General features: G+C 44.6%; 6 non-coding genes and 2 pseudogenes across 6 annotated transcripts; all 8 read left to right on the top strand.

The window, feature by feature from the left end:
• Nucleotides 1–4,196: 4,196 nt before the first annotated feature.
• LOC138409461 (5S ribosomal RNA) lies at nucleotides 4,197–4,315 on the top strand. Its single transcript, XR_011242702.1, has one exon. It is a non-coding gene; the product is annotated as a 5S ribosomal RNA (ribosomal RNA).
• A 923-nt stretch (nucleotides 4,316–5,238) lies between these two features.
• On the top strand, nucleotides 5,239–5,357 carry LOC138409450 (5S ribosomal RNA). The gene has a single exon (XR_011242693.1). It is a non-coding gene; the product is annotated as a 5S ribosomal RNA (ribosomal RNA).
• Nucleotides 5,358–7,915: 2,558 nt separating this feature from the next.
• On the top strand, nucleotides 7,916–8,034 carry LOC138408663 (5S ribosomal RNA). The gene has a single exon (XR_011241982.1). It is a non-coding gene; the product is annotated as a 5S ribosomal RNA (ribosomal RNA).
• Nucleotides 8,035–8,964: 930 nt separating this feature from the next.
• Nucleotides 8,965–9,083, top strand: LOC138409439 (5S ribosomal RNA). Its single transcript, XR_011242692.1, has one exon. It is a non-coding gene; the product is annotated as a 5S ribosomal RNA (ribosomal RNA).
• A 930-nt stretch (nucleotides 9,084–10,013) lies between these two features.
• LOC138408400 (5S ribosomal RNA) lies at nucleotides 10,014–10,132 on the top strand. The gene has a single exon (XR_011241719.1). It is a non-coding gene; the product is annotated as a 5S ribosomal RNA (ribosomal RNA).
• Nucleotides 10,133–11,062: 930 nt separating this feature from the next.
• On the top strand, nucleotides 11,063–11,171 carry LOC138409395 (5S ribosomal RNA; annotated as a pseudogene).
• A 970-nt stretch (nucleotides 11,172–12,141) lies between these two features.
• LOC138409650 (5S ribosomal RNA) lies at nucleotides 12,142–12,250 on the top strand (annotated as a pseudogene).
• Nucleotides 12,251–13,180: 930 nt separating this feature from the next.
• Nucleotides 13,181–13,299, top strand: LOC138408552 (5S ribosomal RNA). The gene has a single exon (XR_011241871.1). It is a non-coding gene; the product is annotated as a 5S ribosomal RNA (ribosomal RNA).
• The last annotated feature ends 2,926 nt before the right edge of the window (nucleotides 13,300–16,225 follow it).

The following is a 16,225-nucleotide window of genomic DNA, read 5'->3' as shown; positions in this document are numbered from 1 at the left end:
AATACCGCGCTGACGAATATATAATATTAAGCAACAACCTAAAAACCACACACAATCTCAACAAATAGCATGATGTTCATTCATTATTTAGTCCATAATTACCCCAAACTTAATTCCGGGCAGTTCTATCGCATCAACCAAGCGAATAAGCAGCAGCAGCGAACTAATGTTATCAGAAAGCAGGCTAACTTTTATGAAAATAAAACAACGTGTCTTACCTTTGACGAATGAAAATGACTTGAATGTTTGAATGATGCACAGCCCCTGTAAGAACACGTAATGACATCAACAATAGACAGTGAATATGCACGCTTTTATGACCGTCTGCCGTTAGAGGTTTGCCTGAAGGAAAAAAAAAAAATATCGGAGGACCGAGAGTCTATAGAAAAAGTCGGAACAGCGCCACAGCCGGAAGAGTGGTCAAAAGAATATTACATCCACACTGTGGTTCAGCACTATCATTGAAATGCATGTTAAAAAGCGTTTAGGTCGGTTTAGCTAAACTTTTCTCGAAGGCCGCGCGGGGGCCAGTCGAGAATACTGGACCAGTCCAGCAAGCCAATAGGATCGAAGCATTCTCTCTGGGTCCGTTCATTTATTTATTTATTTCCGATTCCCCAAAAGACGGGGTTCGCATCCCGATCGCGCTGTTATTGAATGTGATATTTCTGAGCAAAAAGCATTGAAAATACGTGGAGATTAACAATTAATTCTTATGACTCATGACTACTATGACCACTATATTGTTTTTATTTAAGCAGGACAAAAAGGCAGTGTGCAATATTTCAAAGAAAGTTCCAGTTTTATTTATGAACATGTGAAATAATGTATATATGACAAATGAAATAATTGGGCTGTAAGTAAAGTTTTAGAAATAATATAGATAATTTAAGACAACAATTAGATATGACAATGACACAGTACATACATAGGGAGGGGGAGTATACAGTGATAGATACAGTGCTGGTTAATATGACAAGTAGAAAACTGGTGTTTCTGGTCATGCAATAATGTTAAAGTAAGTAAAAAAATTAAGTAAAAGAAAAAAAAAAGAAAGAAAAAACTATACAGCTATATTCAGCTCAACAGAAGTCTAAAGAACCTATGATCTATAGACATATAACCATGCGGAACAATTAACATAATAACCCAATAACATATGAACCTTTTCATGTTTACAATCTATTTACTTTCATACAGAAGACTAGACGGAAGCATTGACTTATTTACATCCAAACGATTGTTAACAACAGAGCACTAAGTACATCTGTACAACAAAACAGTCCAAACTATGCACAAAAGATCAAGTTTCTACATACTGGCATATATACCTTTCACACATTCATACATTCAGACATTTGTAAAATAAATAAAGAAATAAAAAAAAAAGAACACAACAAACAAACCAAACTAGTTTCTGGTGTGTACATTTTCATGCATTCACACATAAATAAAAGAAAAAAAGAAAAGAAAAACAATATATGTACACTTTGTTTTACAACTATTAATTTGTAGTCTATTTACATATACACAGACAAAGAACCTGTACGTCTAGAGACATATACACAAGTCAAATAAGAAACATTAAGAACAATAATTAAATAAACAATAATGAAATAAAATCAAATAAAATGGGTACAAACAATGGGTATACAGGGAAATCATTTCTTCCTTTCTTCCACAGTTCTTTGTCTCTCAGCCTCATAGAAAGGAGACTGCTGAAACTCGGGCCAGCTCATCTCCTTGGCCATGCCCTTATCTCTGTACACCTTTGATGGGCAATAAATGTATTTCCCTGCCACTCCAGGGAAGCCCGTGTGAATGTGAGGGCTGTTTGGTCCCTGTTTCAGTTCCAAGCGGCAGAATCTGCAGAGGCGGACTGTTGGTTGTGGGTGTGGTTGTGGTTGTGGGCCTGGTTGTGGGTCTTGTCTCTTCCTCCTTCCAGGTGCTCTTGGCCCTGTCGCCAAAGCCAACCAGCTGGTCGTCCTCTGATGTGGCTGTCACCACACCCTCTCCCCTGGCCTCGTAGGCAAGGAGAGACTGGATCTCTGCAAAACTCAGAGCATAATTCACAAAGGACAGTAGACTATCCTTGCTATGCCCCTCGGGCCTGAAACGACCTGCAGCCTCCTCCTTACGCATATCCTTGACAAGGTAACATGTAGAGCCAACATCATTCTCCAAAAGCCACCTGAAAGCCTTCCCTTTATACTTGCCAAACTGCAGGATGTAGTCTCCTAGCACCTCCGTCCTGTCTGAGGCATCACCCCCTCTCTGACGAACCGCAGCCAGGGCATTCTGCCGCACGAGGTCCTCTCTCAGGGCAGACCTGTCCTGACGAGTGGGGTCATCCTTGATCCGTCTGGCTTCTGCAGAGGGTTCCTGTAAGAGAAATCCACCTGGTCCCTTGCGGAACACAACACTGAGCTTACCTGGGAAGAACACCGCCCTCTGCATCTTGACCTACCATAAAGTAAAAACATAAGTTTGGGTTATCTTCTATGAACTTCAGTCAAATAGTTCAGAGGGTAAAGGCAATAGTTTCTCACACCTCTGAGTCTGGGAGGAAGTACAGTGTGTGCGTGTGTGTGTGGGGGGGGGCTTGCAGTGAAATAGTTCATAGGGTCAAGACAATAGTTTATCACACCTCTCTGATCCTTATCTACTCACAGTGTGTGTGTGTGGGCGCGAAAACAACAGGGGGGTGGGACGGTCTTTGCAGCAGGAGTTGGAGAGCAGTTATGTGTGTGTGAGAGAGGGGGGGGGGGGGTAGGAGAAGTGAATGCCTAGATCAAAGTCTTATTACACTTGATTAATACGGTAGGCAGACCTCTACTGCTTGTCTGAAAGTCTACTCTGGCACTACTAGTTCTGCCAAATGAATTTGAACATATTAATATCACATTTGTATTTTAAAAAAAGAGATGGTATCAATCCCTCAGTAGTACAGCTGTTTTAGTTGATGCAATATGTAGCCTAATTAGTCAGACATCTTAGGAGTAACAGATCCATGGTGTAAAGATGAGTTAACATCACGACATCAAAACCAGATACACAAAAATATGAAATACAATCATGTTATCACGTAATTTCAACACACGTTTGTAGCGTCAGTCTCTTAGCAAGTGAGCAATGCTGAGGTAGGCTATAGTTAACTTATCAACAAAAGATTGATATAAACGGACTGACAAGACTATTTAACGCCACGTCATGAAAACTATGCAAATAACTATATAAAACGATCATGTCCATTCATACTTTGACGTGTTATTTCACCACAAATCTTCTGCGTTACCCTGCGAGTGGTGCTAGGCAACTGCTGACACGACATTACTGTCAATACCGCGCTGACGAATATATAATATTAAGCAACAACCTAAAAACCACACACAATCTCAACAAATAGCATGATGTTCATTCATTATTTAGTCCATAATTACCCCAAACTTAATTCCGGGCAGTTCTATCGCATCAACCAAGCGAATAAGCAGCAGCAGCGAACTAATGTTATCAGAAAGCAGGCTAACTTTTATGAAAATAAAACAACGTGTCTTACCTTTGACGAATGAAAATGACTTGAATGTTTGAATGATGCACAGCCCCTGTAAGAACACGTAATGACATCAACAATAGACAGTGAATATGCACGCTTTTATGACCGTCTGCCGTTAGAGGTTTGCCTGAAGGAAAAAAAAAAAAATATCGGAGGACCGAGAGTCTATAGAAAAAGTCGGAACAGCGCCACAGCCGGAAGAGTGGCCAAAAGAATATTACATCCACACTGTGGTTCAGCACTATCATTGAAATGCATGTTAAAAAGCGTTTAGGTCGGTTTAGCTAAACTTTTCTCGAGGGCCGCGCGGGAGGCCCGGGTTCGATTCCCGGCTAATGCAATAGACATTTTTTTGAGACAGAAGTTGTTTCTGCCCAGTTTCAGGCTGAGGACCTTTCACGTGTTAAGAAAAGGTGATAACCACTACACTACAGACACTGACGAACAGTGAATCCCCAGGGCCTGACACTGGTAAATACACCATAACCAACCAGAGTCCCATAAGCCGTTTTCTGAGAGGAGCCAAATCTATTTGCAAAGAATTTGCTACTAGGGGTCCTTTGAGATTTCAGAAGAGAGATTCAAAACTGCGAGTGAGTGATGATTCACATGTATAAAGGAGGTATTGTGGCTGGAGTCTATCGCTTACGGCCATACCACCCTGAACACGCCCGATCTCGTCCGATCTCGGAAGCTAAGCAGGGTCGGGCCTGGTTAGTACTTGGATGGGAGACCGCCTGGGAATACCAGGTGCTGTAAGCTTTTTAGACTTTACATTGCAGAGGGCACTGTTGCTGCTGCTTCAGAGGAGAAACATCTTGGAAAGAGCAGGAAAGACTATTCATCAAAGAAAAAAAGGATATGGAACCCTCGCATCATCACTGAAGGAAGAAAGTGAGCATTCAAAAGACCATATGTAGTCAAAACACTACTTTATCCGTGTCATTTCAACATGTCAGTCTCAAAATGTCATATTTGGAGAGAGCGGTGAGTTTACTCAGCATCAAGGAAAAAACAGTTTATGTAACCCTGACATAGTTAATGAAGGATATGATTGAAAATTCAAATTATTTTTTTTGGGCTTGCAATACTAGGACAAAATGACACCTTCAGTTTATTTTTCCTGCACAATAAAACAGTTGAAGGAACTCCAGAGTGTCAATGGTCACAAAGTAGCAAAACTGTGGATTAGGGTGATGATTCTCTTTGCCGCCAGCAGATGGTGCAGTTGCTGCTGCTTCAGAGGAGACACATCTTGGAAAGAGCAGGAAAGACTGTTCATCAAAGAAAAAAAGGATACGGAACCCTTGCATCATCACTGAAGGAAGAAAGTGAGCATTCAAAAGAACATATGTAGTCAAAACACTACTTTATTCATATTTTATTAACACATCATTTTCAAAATGTCATATTTGCAGAGAGAGATGAAAGAGCAGGGAGTTTACTCTGCATCAAGGAAGCAACTGGATACGAAACACTGACAATATTGCTGAAGGAAATTTTTGAAAATTGTAATGATATTTTTCTTGCAACGATACGACAAAATTGCACCTTGAGCTTGTTTTTCAGAACAATTTAACCCCCGCCCCCCCACACCTCAAGATTCCATGGTCGCAAAGCAACAGAACAATTGAGGATGGTGATGGTTCACATGTATAAAGGAGGTATTGTGGCTGGAGTCTATCGCTTACGGCCATACCACCCTGAACACGCCCGATCTCGTCCGATCTCGGAAGCTAAGCAGGGTCGGGCCTGGTTAGTACTTGGATGGGAGACCGCCTGGGAATACCAGGTGCTGTAAGCTTTTTAGACTTTACTTTGCAGAGGGCGCTGTTGCTGCTGCTTCAGAGTAGACAAAATTACACCTTCAGTTTATTTTCCCTGCACAATAAAACAGTTGAAGGAACTCCAGAGTGTCAATGGTCACAAAGTAGCAAAACTGTGGATTAGGGTGATGATTCTCTTTGCCGCCAGCAGATGGTGCAGTTGCTGCTGCTTCAGAGGAGACACATCTTGGAAAGAGCAGGAAAGACTGTTCATCAAAGAAAAAAAGGATACGGAACCCTTGCATCAATATGGCGCCGTACTAACGGGAGCCTGTCGTAGCAGGTCCGTGTATTACTGTCGGTCTTTTGTGTTTTTATTACGTTTGCTGTTTGTTTTTTATATTTATTTTTGCACTGCTCTGTGCATCTTCGTGCCGCACAAAGACGAGATGCTTTTGCAACCGATTGGACACTTTTTATCACTTTTAACCGCACTTCGGTCTCTTCGGATCACTGGAAGCATGCCGGCAACACACGCCGGGATTGTTTACACCCGCGACCAGCTGATGGCCCTGAGGCACACCCCCCTCTTGGCCGGAGAGAGACCCACCATCCCGGAGGAACTAAAGAAGAGACGGCGGGGCTGTAGAGCGGGGCTTAAACGGAGGATGGCGAAGAGGAAGTTTAAGCCCTTCATCCCTGCAGTTATCACTGGAAACGTGAGGTCGCTGGCAAATAAAGTGGACGAACTGGAAGCGCTCATCAGAACGCAGAGGGAGTACAGGGAGTCCAGTATTGTGTGTCTCACGGAAACGTGGCTGCACGAGCAGATACCGGACTCCAACGTCACCATTCCCGGCTTCCAGACGGTTCGAGCCGACAGAGACACCACCGCGACCGGCAAGAAGAAAGGAGGGGGTCTCGCCGTGCTCGTGAACAACAGGTGGTGTCACTCCGGGTACGTCACCGTCAAACAGCGTGTATGCAACCCGGACATCGAGCTCGTCGCAGTCGGACTTCGTCCATATTATTTGCCGAGGGAGTTTACCAGTGTTTTCGCCATCACTGTTTATATTCCTCCATCTGGGAACGCAGCAGCAGCGTGTGACGTCATCCACACTGTAACTGCAGGATTACAAACACAACACCCCGGGGCCTTCATCGTCATCACAGGTGACTTTAACCATGCTTCCCTCTCATCCACACTCCCAACATTCTTCCAGTTTGTAAAATGTGCCACCCGTGACAATAAGACTTTGGACCTGCTGTATGCAAATGTTAAGGATGCATACAGCTCCACTGCCCTGCCACCACTGGGCAGATCAGACCACAACCTAGTCCTGCTCTCCCCATCATACAAGCCTGTGGTTCAGCGGCACCCAGTCAAAGTGAGGACAGTGAGGAAATGGACTCCTGAGGCCATGGAAACACTGCGTGGAGCGCTGGAGGCCACAGACTGGGATGCTCTGTATGAGCCACATGGTGAGGACATTGATGGCATGACTGACTGTGTCTCTGAGTACATTGGGTTCTGCATAGACAACACCATCCCCACTAAAGAGGTCCGCTGTTACCCAAATAACAAACCGTGGGTAACAAGCGACCTGAAGGCCCTTCTCAACGAGAAGAAGAGAGCCTTTAGATCACGGGACAGAGCAGAACTCAAACGGGTACAAAGGGAGCTAAAGCGCAGCATCAGGGAGAGCAAGGACAACTACAGAAGAAAACTGGAGCACAAACTGGAGGACAACAATAGCAGAGACGTCTGGAGTGGGATAAAGGAGATCACCGGCTTCCAGAGGAGAGGTGAGGGAGCAACGGGGAATGAACGACGTGCGAACGAGCTGAACACGTTCTTCAATAGGTTCAACAACAACCCCCCCACCCCCAGCGGACCCTCCACTGCCTCCACTGCCTCTACTGCTTCTCAGAGCAACAACCCCCCACCTCCCCCCACCACCCTCTGCCCCACACCACACCCGTCACCATCTCCCCCCACCCCTCCGCTGGCTTTCACCACAGACTTTTTCACACCTTCCACCCCCGGGACATCCTCACATCACCCACAGTCCCCCACCACCACCACCTCCTGCAACACACACCTCTTTGCATCACCCTCAAACCCACCACTGACATCCCCTACCCTCCAGTCTGGACTGCACATCACAGCCAGCCAGGTGACTCCTTAATTTCCCTCCGGGGATGAATAAAGTACTCTATCTATCATCACTGAAGGAAGAAAGTGAGCATTCAAAAGACCATATGTAGTCAAAACACTACTTTATTCATATTTTATTAACACATCATTTTCAAAATGTCATATTTGCAGAGAGAGATGAAAGAGCAGGGAGTTTACTCTGCATCAAGGAAACAACTGGATATGAAACACTGACAATATTGCTGAAGGAAATTTTTGAAAATTGTAATGATATTTTTCTTGCAACGATACGACAAAATTGCACCTTGAGCTTGTTTTTCAGAACAATTTAACCCCCGCCCCCCCACACCTCAAGATTCCATGGTCGCAAAGGAACAGAACAATTGAGGATGGTGATGATTCACATGTATAAAGGAGGTATTGTGGCTGGAGTCTATCGCTTACGGCCATACCACCCTGAACACGCCCGATCTCGTCCGATCTCGGAAGCTAAGCAGGGTCGGGCCTGGTTAGTACTTGGATGGGAGACCGCCTGGGAATACCAGGTTCTGTAAGCTTTTTAGACTTTACATTGCAAAGAGCAGAGGGCACTGTTGCTGCTGCTTCAGAGGAGAAACATCTTGGAAAGAGCAGGAAAGACTATTCATCAAAGAAAAAAAGGATATGGAACCCTCGCATCATCACTGAAGGAAGAAAGTGAGCATTCAAAAGACCATATGTAGTCAAAACACTACTTTATCCGTGTCATTTCAACATGTCAGTCTCAAAATGTCATATTTGGAGAGAGCGGTGAGTTTACTCAGCATCAAGGAAAAAACAGTTTATGTAACCCTGACATAGTTAATGAAGGATATGATTGAAAATTCAAATTATTTTTTTTTGGCTTGCAATACTAGGACAAAATGACACCTTCAGTTTATTTTCCCTGCACAATAAAACAGTTGAAGGAACTCCAGAGTGTCAATGGTCACAAAGTGGAAAATGTTTGGATTAGGGTGATGATTCTCTTTGCCGCCAGCAGATGGTGCAGTTGCTGCTGCTTCAGAGGAGACACATCTTGGAAAGAGCAGGAAAGACTGTTCATCAAAGAAAAAAAGGATACGGAACCCTTGCATCATCACTGAAGGAAGAAAGTGAGCATTCAAAAGAACATATGTAGTCAAAACACTACTTTATTCATATTTTATTAACACATCATTTTCAAAATGTCATATTTGCAGAGAGAGATGAAAGAGCAGGGAGTTTACTCTGCATCAAGGAAGCAACTGGATACGAAACACTGACAATATTGCTGAAGGAAATTTTTGAAAATTGTAATGATATTTTTCTTGCAACGATACGACAAAATTGCACCTTGAGCTTGTTTTTCAGAACAATTTAACCCCCGCCCCCCCACACCTCAAGATTCCATGGTCGCAAAGCAACAGAACAATTGAGGATGGTGATGGTTCACATGTATAAAGGAGGTATTGTGGCTGGAGTCTATTGCTTACGGCCATACCACCCTGAACACGCCCGATCTCGTCCGATCTCGGAAGCTAAGCAGGGTCGGGCCTGGTTAGTACTTGGATGGGAGACCGCCTGGGAATACCAGGTGCTGTAAGCTTTTTAGACTTTACATTGCAAAGAGCAGAGGGCGCTGTTGCTGCTGCTTCAGAGGAGACACATCTTGGAAAGAGCAGGAAAGACTATTCATCAAAGAAAAAAAGGATATGGAACCCTCGCATCATCACTGAAGGAAGAAAGTGAGCATTCAAAAGACCATATGTAGTCAAAACACTACTTTATCCGTGTCATTTCAACATGTCAGTCTCAAAATGTCATATTTGGAGAGAGCGGTGAGTTTACTCAGCATCAAGGAAAAAACAGTTTATGTAACCCTGACATAGTTAATGAAGGATATGATTGAAAATTCAAATTATTTTTTTTTGGCTTGCAATACTAGGACAAAATGACACCTTCAGTTTATTTTCCCTGCACAATAAAACAGTTGAAGGAACTCCAGAGTGTCAATGGTCACAAAGTGGAAAATGTTTGGATTAGGGTGATGATTCTCTTTGCCGCCAGCAGATGGTGCAGTTGCTTCTGCTTCAGAGGAGACACATCTTGGAAAGAGCAGGAAAGACTGTTCATCAAAGAAAAAAAGGATACGGAACCCTTGCATCATCACTGAAGGAAGAAAGTGAGCATTCAAAAGACCATATGTAGTCAAAACACTACTTTATTCATATTTTATTAACACATCATTTTCAAAATGTCATATTTGCAGAGAGAGATGAAAGAGCAGGGAGTTTACTCTGCATCAAGGAAGCAACTGGATACGAAACACTGACAATATTGCTGAAGGAAATTTTTGAAAATTGTAATGATATTTTTCTTGCAACGATACGACAAAATTGCACCTTGAGCTTGTTTTTCAGAACAATTTAACCCCCGCCCCCCCACACCTCAAGATTCCATGGTCGCAAAGCAACAGAACAATTGAGGATGGTGATGGTTCACATGTATAAAGGAGGTATTGTGGCTGGAGTCTATTGCTTACGGCCATACCACCCTGAACACGCCCGATCTCGTCCGATCTTGGAAGCTAAGCAGGGTCGGGCCTGGTTAGTACTTGGATGGGAGACCGCCTGGGAATACCAGGTGCTGTAAGCTTTTTAGACTTTACATTGCAAAGAGCAGAGGGCGCTGTTGCTGCTGCTTCAGAGGAGACACATCTTGGAAAGAGCAGGAAAGACTATTCATCAAAGAAAAAAAGGATATGGAACCCTCGCATCATCACTGAAGGAAGAAAGTGAGCATTCAAAAGACCATATGTAGTCAAAACACTACTTTATCCGTGTCATTTCAACATGTCAGTCTCAAAATGTCATATTTGGAGAGAGCGGTGAGTTTACTCAGCATCAAGGAAAAAACAGTTTATGTAACCCTGACATAGTTAATGAAGGATATGATTGAAAATTCAAATTATTTTTTTTTGGCTTGCAATACTAGGACAAAATGACACGTTCAGTTTATTTTCCCTGCACAATAAAACAGTTGAAGGAACTCCAGAGTGTCAATGGTCACAAAGTGGAAAATGTTTGGATTAGGGTGATGATTCTCTTTGCCGCCAGCAGATGGTGCAGTTGCTTCTGCTTCAGAGGAGACACATCTTGGAAAGAGCAGGAAAGACTGTTCATCAAAGAGAAAAAGGATACGGAACCCTCGCATCATCACTGAAGGAAGAAAGTGAGCATTCAAAAGACCATATGTAGTCAAAACACTACTTTATTCATATTTTATTAACACATCATTTTCAAAATGTCATATTTGCAGAGAGAGATGAAAGAGCAGGGAGTTTACTCTGCATCAAGGAAGCAACTGGATACGAAACACTGACAATATTGCTGAAGGTCATTTTTGAAAATTGTAATGATATTTTTCTTGCAACGATACGACAAAATTGCACCTTGAGCTTGTTTTTCAGAACAATTTAACCCCCGCCCCCCCACACCTCAAGATTCCATGGTCGCAAAGCAACAGAACAATTGAGGATGGTGATGATTCACATGTATAAAGGAGGTATTGTGGCTGGAGTCTATCGCTTACGGCCATACCACCCTGAACACGCCCGATCTCGGAAGCTAAGCAGGGTCGGGCCTGGTTAGTACTTGGATGGGAGACCGCCTGGGAATACCAGGTGCTGTAAGCTTTTTAGACTTTTCTTTGCAGAGGGCGCTGTTGCTGCTGCTTCAGAGGAGACAAAATTACACCTTCAGTTTATTTTCCCTGCACAATAAAACAGTTGAAGGAACTCCAGAGTGTCAATGGTCACAAAGTAGCAAAACTGTGGATTAGGGTGATGATTCTCTTTGCCGCCAGCAGATGGTGCAGTTGCTGCTGCTTCAGAGGAGACACATCTTGGAAAGAGCAGGAAAGACTGTGCATCATCACTGAAGGAAGAAAGTGAGCATTCAAAAGAACATATGTAGTCAAAACACTACTTTATTCATATTTTATTAACATATCATTTTCAAAATGTCATATTTGCAGAGAGAGATGAAAGAGCAGGGAGTTTACTCTGCATCAAGGAAGCAACTGGATACGAAACACTGACAATATTGCTGAAGGAAATTTTTGAAAATTGTAATGATTTTTTTCTTGCAACGATACAACAAAGTTGCACCTGGAGCTTGTTTTTCAGAACGCAGGGCTTTGCGTAAGGCGCAGGGCTATGCGTAAGGCGCAGGGCTATGCGTAAGGCGCAGGGCTATGCGTAAGGCGCAGGGCTATGCGTAAGGCGCAGGGCTATGGTGTAGCTTTGAAGCAGAGGCATGAATCTTGCCATGTCAGGCTTGAGTAAGAAATACAAACCCTTCTCCTATCTTACCTGGCACCTCACCAGAGCACAATAAAACACCTGCCAAGAAGCGGGTGTCAGTATCTGTTGAACATTACAGGAATGGCAGCAACCTTTCTTTCCATCTGAGTTCCCCAGGGCCTGACACTGGTAAATACACCATAACCAACCAGAGTCCCATAAGCCGTTTTCTGAGAGGAGCCAAATCTATTTGCAAAGAATTTGCTACTAGGGGTCCTTTGAGATTTCAGAAGAGAGATTCAAAACTGCGAGTGAGTGATGATTCACATGTATAAAGGAGGTATTGTGGCTGGAGTCTATCGCTTACGGCCATACCACCCTGAACACGTCCGATCTCGGAAGCTAAGCAGGGTCGGGCCTGGTTAGTACTTGGATGGGAGACCGCCTGGGAATACCAGGTGCTGTAAGCTTTTTAGACTTTACATTGCAAAGAGCAGAGGGCACTGTTGCTGCTGCTTCAGAGGAGACACATCTTGGAAAGAGCAGGAAAGACTATTCATCAAAGAAAAAAAGGATATGGAACCCTCGCATCATCACTGAAGGAAGAAAGTGAGCATTCAAAAGACCATATGTAGTCAAAACACTACTTTATCCGTGTCATTTCAACATGTCAGTCTCAAAATGTCATATTTGGAGAGAGCGGTGAGTTTACTCAGCATCAAGGAAAAAACAGTTTATGTAACCCTGACATAGTTAATGAAGGATATGATTGAAAATTCAAATTATTTTTTTTGGGCTTGCAATACTAGGACAAAATGACACCTTCAGTTTATTTTTCCTGCACAATAAAACAGTTGAAGGAACTCCAGAGTGTCAATGGTCACAAAGTAGCAAAACTGTGGATTAGGGTGATGATTCTCTTTGCCGCCAGCAGATGGTGCAGTTGCTGCTGCTTCAGAGGAGACACATCTTGGAAAGAGCAGGAAAGACTGTTCATCAAAGAAAAAAAGGATACGGAACCCTTGCATCATCACTGAAGGAAGAAAGTGAGCATTCAAAAGAACATATGTAGTCAAAACACTACTTTATTCATATTTTATTAACACATCATTTTCAAAATGTCATATTTGCAGAGAGAGATGAAAGAGCAGGGAGTTTACTCTGCATCAAGGAAGCAACTGGATACGAAACACTGACAATATTGCTGAAGGAAATTTTTGAAAATTGTAATGATATTTTTCTTGCAACGATACGACAAAATTGCACCTTGAGCTTGTTTTTCAGAACAATTTAACCCCCGCCCCCCCACACCTCAAGATTCCATGGTCGCAAAGCAACAGAACAATTGAGGATGGTGATGATTCACATGTATAAAGGAGGTATTGTGGCTGGAGTCTATCGCTTACGGCCATACCACCCTGAACACGCCCGATCTCGTCCGATCTCAGAAGCTAAGCAGGGTCGGGCCTGGTTAGTACTTGGATGGGAGACCGCCTGGGAATACCAGGTGCTGTAAGCTTTTTAGACTTTACTTTGCAGAGGGCGCTGTTGCTGCTGCTTCAGAGGAGACAAAATTACACCTTCAGTTTATTTTCCCTGCACAATAAAACAGTTGAAGGAACTCCAGAGTGTCAATGGTCACAAAGTAGCAAAACTGTGGATTAGGGTGATGATTCTCTTTGCCGCCAGCAGATGGTGCAGTTGCTGCTGCTTCAGAGGAGACACATCTTGGAAAGAGCAGGAAAGACTGTTCATCAAAGAAAAAAAGGATACGGAACCCTTGCATCAATATGGCGCCGTACTAACAGGAGCCTGTCGTATTAGGTCCGTGTATTACTGTCGGTCTTTTGTGTTTTTATTACGTTTGCTGTTTGTTTTTTATATTTATTTTTGCACTGCTCTGTGCATCTTCGTGCCGCACAAAGACGAGATGCTTTTGCAACCGATTGGACACTTTTTATCACTTTTAACCGCACTTCGGTCTCTTCGGATCACTGGAAGCATGCCGGCAACACACGCCGGGATTGTTTACACCCGCGACCAGCTGATGGCCCTGAGGCACACCCCCCTCTTGGCCGGAGAGAGACCCACCATCCCGGAGGAACTAAAGAAGAGACGGCGGGGCTGTAGAGCGGGGCTTAAACGGAGGATGGCGAAGAGGAAGTTTAAGCCCTTCATCCCTGCAGTTATCACTGGAAACGTGAGGTCGCTGGCAAATAAAGTGGACGAACTGGAAGCGCTCATCAGAACGCAGAGGGAGTACAGGGAGTCCAGTATTGTGTGTCTCACGGAAACGTGGCTGCACGAGCAGATACCGGACTCCAACGTCACCATTCCCGGCTTCCAGACGGTTCGAGCCGACAGAGACACCACCGCGACCGGCAAGAAGAAAGGAGGGGGTCTCGCCGTGCTCGTGAACAACAGGTGGTGTCACTCCGGGTACGTCACCGTCAAACAGCGTGTATGCAACCCGGACATCGAGCTCGTCGCAGTCGGACTTCGTCCATATTATTTGCCGAGGGAGTTTACCAGTGTTTTCGCCATCACTGTTTATATTCCTCCATCTGGGAACGCAGCAGCAGCGTGTGACGTCATCCACACTGTAACTGCAGGATTACAAACACAACACCCCGGGGCCTTCATCGTCATCACAGGTGACTTTAACCATGCTTCCCTCTCATCCACACTCCCAACATTCTTCCAGTTTGTAAAATGTGCCACCCGTGACAATAAGACTTTGGACCTGCTGTATGCAAATGTTAAGGATGCATACAGCTCCACTGCCCTGCCACCACTGGGCAGATCAGACCACAACCTAGTCCTGCTCTCCCCATCATACAAGCCTGTGGTTCAGCGGCACCCAGTCAAAGTGAGGACAGTGAGGAAATGGACTCCTGAGGCCATGGAAACACTGCGTGGAGCGCTGGAGGCCACAGACTGGGATGCTCTGTATGAGCCACATGGTGAGGACATTGATGGCATGACTGACTGTGTCTCTGAGTACATTGGGTTCTGCATAGACAACACCATCCCCACTAAAGAGGTCCGCTGTTACCCAAATAACAAACCGTGGGTAACAAGCGACCTGAAGGCCCTTCTCAACGAGAAGAAGAGAGCCTTTAGATCACGGGACAGAGCAGAACTCAAACGGGTACAAAGGGAGCTAAAGCGCAGCATCAGGGAGAGCAAGGACAACTACAGAAGAAAACTGGAGCACAAACTGGAGGACAACAATAGCAGAGACGTCTGGAGTGGGATAAAGGAGATCACCGGCTTCCAGAGGAGAGGTGAGGGAGCAACGGGGAATGAACGACGTGCGAACGAGCTGAACACGTTCTTCAATAGGTTCAACAACAACCCCCCCACCCCCAGCGGACCCTCCACTGCCTCCACTGCCTCTACTGCTTCTCAGAGCAACAACCCCCCACCTCCCCCCACCACCCTCTGCCCCACACCACACCCGTCACCATCTCCCCCCACCCCTCCGCTGGCTTTCACCACAGACTTTTTCACACCTTCCACCCCCGGGACATCCTCACATCACCCACAGTCCCCCACCACCACCACCTCCTGCAACACACACCTCTTTGCATCACCCTCAAACCCACCACTGACATCCCCTACCCTCCAGTCTGGACTGCACATCACAGCCAGCCAGGTGACTCCTTAATTTCCCTCCGGGGATGAATAAAGTACTCTATCTATCATCACTGAAGGAAGAAAGTGAGCATTCAAAAGAACATATGTAGTCAAAACACTACTTTATTCATATTTTATTAACATATCATTTTCAAAATGTCATATTTGCAGAGAGAGATGAAAGAGCAGGGAGTTTACTCTGCATCAAGGAAGCAACTGGATACGAAACACTGACAATATTGCTGAAGGAAATTTTTGAAAATTGTAATAATTTTTTTCTTGCAACGATACAACAAAGTTGCACCTTGAGCTTGTTTTTCAGAACGCAGGGCTTTGCGTAAGGCGCAGGGCTATGCGTAAGGCGCAGGGCTATGCGTAAGGCGCAGGGCTATGCGTAAGGCGCAGGGCTATGCGTAAGGCGCAGGGCTATGCGTAAGGCGCAGGGCTATGCGTAAGGCGCAGGGCTATGCGTAAGGCGCAGGGCTATGGTGTAGCTTTGAAGCAGAGGCATGAATCTTGCCATGTCAGGCTTGAGTAAGAAATACAAACCCTTCTCCTATCTTACCTGGCACCTCACCAGAGCACAATAAAACACCTGCCAAGAAGCGGGTGTCAGTATCTGTTGAACATTACAGGAATGGCAGCAACCTTTCTTTCCATCTGAGTTGGAAAAGTTTCAGAAAAAAAAAAAAAAAGGGGTGCCCTTTATAAAAAATCATGCATTGGTGGTTCAGTGGTAGAATTCTCGCCTGCCACGCGGGGGCCAGTCGAGAATACTGGACCAGTCCAGCAAGCCAATAGGATCG

Source organism: Paralichthys olivaceus, chromosome 5, assembly GCF_024713975.1.
Source record: "Paralichthys olivaceus isolate ysfri-2021 chromosome 5, ASM2471397v2, whole genome shotgun sequence".
Lineage (NCBI taxonomy): Eukaryota > Metazoa > Chordata > Actinopteri > Pleuronectiformes > Paralichthyidae > Paralichthys > Paralichthys olivaceus.
This window is presented reverse-complemented; position numbering and strand designations above follow the sequence as displayed.